This window comes from Desmodus rotundus, chromosome X, assembly GCF_022682495.2.
Source record: "Desmodus rotundus isolate HL8 chromosome X, HLdesRot8A.1, whole genome shotgun sequence".
Classification (NCBI taxonomy): domain Eukaryota; kingdom Metazoa; phylum Chordata; class Mammalia; order Chiroptera; family Phyllostomidae; genus Desmodus; species Desmodus rotundus.
The window spans coordinates 51603021-51609298 of record NC_071400.1 but is presented as its reverse complement, the minus strand read 5'-3'; the positions used below and the strand labels follow the sequence as shown (position 1 = coordinate 51609298).

At 38.0% G+C, this 6278-nt stretch overlaps 1 pseudogene; it reads right to left on the bottom strand.

The window, feature by feature from the left end:
- Positions 1 to 3763: 3763 nt before the first annotated feature.
- Positions 3764 to 4164, bottom strand: LOC128779975 (microtubule-associated protein 1 light chain 3 beta pseudogene; annotated as a pseudogene).
- Positions 4165 to 6278: the final 2114 nt, after the last annotated feature.

Genomic DNA, 6278 nt, shown 5'->3' with positions numbered 1-6278 from the left:
TCTAGCAGTGCCCCAAAAGGTTGGCTATCTCTCCCAGGAGCCAGTATGGGCCTTATCTGTAGTTTCTGAAACAAAAGCTTTAACGTATGCATTACTTATTAGGCTTATAACTATTTACCTTAAACTAAATTTTTCAAACTCTTGAGTCCTCTATCAGGAGTAGTGTCATATGTCAAATAATTGTCATAAACTGAATTAGAAGAGGACTATAACCTATCTATGGCAATTAACAACAGAGATCTTTTATAATGTAGTATTTTAGATTGAGGAATATTTAGTGACTATTCCAAATATTAGCTACCTCTCCTGGTAGTCTCTCCTATGGGTTCCTATCTATGTGGTTAGGTATTAAATATAGATGGGAGCAGAATTACATACCTTTTCTATCTTTTTCTTCTTCCGCAAGAATAATGGTATTCCAGACAAAGGATTTTCCTTTAGCCTAGATACTTAAGTGGAGAGGGTGTATTGCAGAATTTCAGCTAACTTGAAATGTAAATATAATACGCTAAAGAATGCATGTGTTTTGTCAGCAAGTTGTTGACATTCTTTGTTACTGCAGCATAGCCTACTCTAACCAATTGTTACACTTTGTATCAGCAGTTTTAATAGAGTGATATTAATGGATGAATATGAGAGTGAATTACAGAATAAAGATATATCATATAAAAAATCTATGCACCCCAATGTTCACAGCAGCACAATTCACAATAGCCAAGTGCTGGAAACAACCTAAATGTCCATAAGTAAATGAGTGGATCAAAAAACTGTGGTACATTTACACAATGGAATAATATGCAGCAGAAAGAAAGAAGGAGCTCCTACCCTTCTTGACGACATGGATGGAACTGGAAAGCACCATGCTAAGTGAAACAAGCCAGGCAGTAAAAGACAAATACCATATGATCTCACCTACAAGTGGAACCTAATCAACAAAACAAACAATCAAGCAAAATACAACCAGAGACATTAAAATAAAGAATAAACTGACAGTAGCCAGAGAGGAAGGGGGAGAGGGATAATAAGGGATGCTAATGTGTGCCATCAAGTAATATGTATGAAGGACACATGGACAGAGCCAAAGGGGGTGGGTTCGAGGGTGGAAGGCATGGATGGGTGGGGCAAGGGGGCATGGTGGGGTGAAAATGGAGACAATTGTACATGAATAGCAAAAAAGAACAAATATACAAGTTAAAGAAAAGTCAATATTTTAAATAAAGTTAACTGAAAACCTTCTTATTGCAAACATGAAAATTCCAAATAAAACAAATCCTTATTTCTTTTTTTTACAGTTTTTAATTGTGCCTTTATTCACCTTAGTTCATTAAAAATGTACTTGTTTTAAAGATCCTATAAATATAGAGTGACTACCCACTAATATGGGATATAAGTCACCCCTCTTGCCTCAATATTTTTTTTTTAAAGCAGAAATTTCTTATAGGAATCTTACCTATCACACAGTAGTTACAACAATGTCTGATATAATGACGTATACAATCTAAACAAGACAGGCCGATTAAGAATGTACATAATGTAAAAATATACATATTAAAAGTTAGCCATGTAAACAGATGCATGCAGCAGGAGTAGGTGATGGGAGCTTGGGGCTTGAAGGCCCATATGCAGTAATATTGCCTAATCCCTCCATTACAACAAATAATTTCCACTAACTGATGCAGGTATTCCATACACATCTAAATACACAAGGGCAGATCATGACCTGCTACATGTAGTCTAAAGTGGTCTGTGATCTCTTTGTGATACTCCCATAAAAATAGTAAATAACGAAGCCCAGGCAGGTAAGTAGTGTCTGGGGGGCTTTAACGCAGCCCCCCAGGTTCCCCCATGGCCGAAGAAAAAGACTACCAAGACATGATCTGCTTGGGGAGGAAAGGTGGCCGTTTCTCTCAGTGGGAGAAGGGCCCCGAGCCTCTCTCTCCAGGGGCTTTTATTAGGTTCATTCGAATAGGAATACAGATAAAGCTCATCAATTATTGTCAGCCAGTAAGGGTTAAACAATACAAGATTTACAGAGAACTCTGAGGGCTTATTCTGAGTTACAGCCAATTAGTTAGAGGGCCATAAAACTTTAGGCGCCAGACTCATCTCAGGTCTGGACCCTTATCTCTTAAACTGAGGGTACAAATTAAGTAGGTTTCACAGGAATGTATGTATTTTTCTTAGGCCTGATTCCCCAGGGAATCCGCCCCTCCCAGCACAGGACTGCACTGCCCTCTGTTATTGCTTCAGGCTTAAGTCAGGCAAGGGAAGTCAGGCAGCCAAGAGATTAGGAGACTTCTTGCAGACAGAATGAGGACTCAGGCTATTTCAAAGCCGAGGGGCGAGGGTCCATCACCCCCTTTTTCCACAGCCCCCCCGAGTCCTTCCCTGCGGGCCTCTTCCATGACCAGAACCTGTCTTAGGTTGATCCTCCCTTGAGGATTCTTACCTGTCATTGGCTAACTGGCCAAGCTCAGGGCCAAGCAGGGTGAAATGGGCAGAAGTGGCACTTCTGCCAGGGAGACAAGCTTTGTCTCCTTAGTGGCTTATGGTCCCAACTCTGACTCAGCCTTAACCATGAGGGGTTACAGCCTCTGAAACCAGGCAGGGCGGTTCCCAACAAAGTAGGAAGCATTGGTTATTCTAGTTGGACTTGGAAAATAAGTTTTAATTTTTGACATTAGTATCCGTGAAGAGAATATATCTCCTTTCACTGCCTTCTTCACAAATGACACGCACTTACAGTGCGGGAATTTCAATGGTGGTTTGACCTAACAGTGATAACTGAAATACTCTTTAAAATGTGGTAACTTTTTAATCACATATTTTAGTCACACACCTAACGTAAAACATGGATCATCTGCAGCTTTAAGCCTAAATGTAGAAGTGCATCTGAATTTTAACGTTTTTAGTTTGAGGATTCTGTAGTCCTAGCCCTGCCCTAAAGAATGAAACTGATACAGTAGCTTGTTTAATTACCAAAGCAGGCACTAGTTTGAACTCTTTGATCAGAGAATATCCGAAACAGAAGAAATGTTACTTTTTTTTTCTCTAGGTCTTTTGAGAAACTAGACCAAAATTAATTATTCAAGGTTCCTACTAAGCAGTGATATTTTTCTGTGTGTTACTGCCTGGGGAACAAACCAAGTAAGAGCTTCCTAACACTGCAAGAGTGTTGACTTGGGGTGTACTCACTAGGAATCAGGAGGAACCTTTAACAGCAGTTCACTTTTCTTACACACCCCTATTTGGCCTGCTTCTTGCCAATTATTATGGCAAATGTGTTTTGGGGGGGGGCTATGCTTGACAACTTATGCTTAAAGATCCTCTTAGAGACTTCTCTAGTTGGGTAGAAACCCTTCAATTAAAAAGTTGGCAGGTTCTGTGAACCTAGAGAAATGATTTACTGTCTCTAAACACTCAAAATGCAAGTTCCTATTGTGGAAAGAGCATTAAAATAACTGAAGATCTATTTTATTGGTAACTCAGAATGCAAAGTATTTTATTTTTAAACTTCTAAATCTGAAAACAAGACAGCCTAGGTTAAATAATATAGTTTTCCAAAGCTGAGTGTGCTCATTTGGGGCTCAGTTTTTCTGCTTGAAGTACAAAAACAACTTTGTAAAACTCCTAGGCAGGAACACTACTGTTTTTGATGATCTGTGATTAGATGAACTAACTGATCAATCTCAGTTGGTAACATCCCTTTTTTTCCTGTTGGTAAGGGTTTAAAAAATTCTAGAACAGATGCATTTTTCTAGTCTTACACCAACAATTTCAATCCATATGTCTCCTGAGAGGCATATACCATATACAGGAATCCATCTTCATCCTTCTCACTTTCATACACTTCTGAAATCGGTGTGGATACGCTCACCATGCTGTGCCCATTCACTAACAGGAAGAAGGCTTGATTAGCGTTGAGTTGTAATCACCTTCTAATTATTTTGATGAGTTCACTCATGTTCACATGATCAGGTACAAGAAATTTGGTTTTATCCAGAACAGGAAGCTGCTTCTCACCCTTGTATCGTTCTATTATCACCGGGATTTTGGTCGGATGCTGCTCTCGGATAAGTCAGACGTCTTCTACTCTTTGTTCGAAGGTGCGACGCTGCTTGAAGGTCTTTTCCGACGGCATGGCATGGGAGGCTTAGGAGGGACGTCGAGGCAGATGGTCCCTGCAGCTTCAGGTGGAGGCAGATGCGACAGTCACAAATCCTTATTTCAAATACATAGTACATAGTTGAACTCAGAAGAAAAAGAGAAATGATGGGGGGGTGGGAAGAGAGAGAGACAGCACTGATAACCAGACTTCTAGGTATATAAGATGACATCTTGGGATAGTGAAGGAGGAGGAATGGGGTGATGTGGGTTATCAAAATCACATAGTTCAAGGTTTTAATGACCCTGCATGGTAAAAAAAAAAAAAAAACATGTCTGTCCATTTATAAGGTGATAAAAGAGACACTTATGCATAAATTGAGACCAGAGCTTTTGAACTAGTGTGTGATGGGACATATCTTACAGTGCCTTAAATATGTTATAAATTTCTATGTGCAGCATGATATAAAGAGTTTAGGGAACTTTGGGTGGAAACACCAAAAAGTATAACCTCAATGAAAAAGTAAAATAGGGAAAATCCACACCCTCACAGAGGAAGACAACAAGGAATCCTGCCAGTTCTTTGATATTCTAGGGTTGTAAGCATACATCTCATGTGGCTTGGAGTGAAAACATACATTATATACAAGGTATGAGAACCCCTAACCTAGGATATTAACACAATTTATGCCCCATAATACCCAGGGGGCATTTTCATGACTCCCCCCAAAACACTCTAAGATTATCACAGAAAATCTCCCAATGGACATGTAGTTAGAATGAAAAATTATTAAAAAATGTAAGAAAATAAACCATGGTGAAAAGTTACCTGACTCTCAAGAATATTACAGAAACTATAAAAATGCTTTAAAGAATTAAAGATATATTAATAAAAGATGAATCTAAAAATAAGAAACATTACTATGAAAGACATGGAAATATTAAAAGTAAATTGAGTTTATGCAAATGAAAAATATAGTGGTCATAGTACAAATAAAATTGGATATAACAATAACATGTTACACACAGAGAATTCCTTGGAATAAAAAACATAGTTTTAGAAAATTTCAAAAAGTTATTACAGAGATAAATGTATGTTCCAGAGGGAGTGAAGAGAAGAATGAGGGAAAGACAATATTTTGAAGACATAATAGATGAGACATTTCCAGAAGTTAATGAGATAAGAATTTTCACATACAGAAGTCCTGAAGGAAAATTAAAAAGAGCTATAAGAAAGCTTTATACTAGCACCAAATTACAACGAAAATTCAGAACACCGAGGAAAAATCAGATTATAAAAGCAACCAGAACAAAAGAGAACAGCAAGTGTACTGACAGTAGACTTAACAATAACAAAAACAGAAATCATTCATTCATTCAACAACTGTACAATGATTTTCTGGGTTTGGGAGATGTAGAAGTGAACAAAACAGACAAAGCATGGGTCTTTATGGAATGTACATTATAATGGAGGGAGACAGACAGTAAATAAATGAGAAAATTCAAAGGATGCTGATGGTAACAAGTGCTAGTTAAGAAGATAGGGAGTACTGTGGGGTGTGGTGGAAACATTCTAGTTTAAATAGAGTGGTAGGCAGACAACAGTATAGTGGTTACCAGAGAGAAGGGGGTTTGGGTATAGTAAAGGGTAAAGGGGGCTAAATATATGGTGACAGAAAATTATTTGAATTTGTGAGTAGGCACACAATGCAATATACAGATCATGTACCATAGAAATGTACACTTGAAATCTATATAACCCTAATAACCAATATTGTCTCAATAAATTTAATAAATTTTAAAATAAATATATAAATAAATAAAGTGGTTAGGAAAGGCCTCACTGATAAGTTATAATTTAAACAGAGACTTGAAGAAACGGAGGCAATGGAGCTGATGATAACATAATATGAACCTCTAATTCTTTTATTTTTATTTTTATTTATTTATTTTTGTAATTCAGTTACAATTGTATGCATTTTCTCCCCATCCCTCTACCCCACCCCAGCCAATCCCACCTCCCTTCCCCACTTCTACCCTCCCCCTTGATTTGCTCTTGTGTCCTTTAGAGTAGCTCCTGGAGACCCCTCTCCCCACTATCCCCTTCCCACTCCCCTCTGGCTATTATTACGTTGTTCTTAATTTCAATGTCTTTGGTTATATTTTGTTTGCTT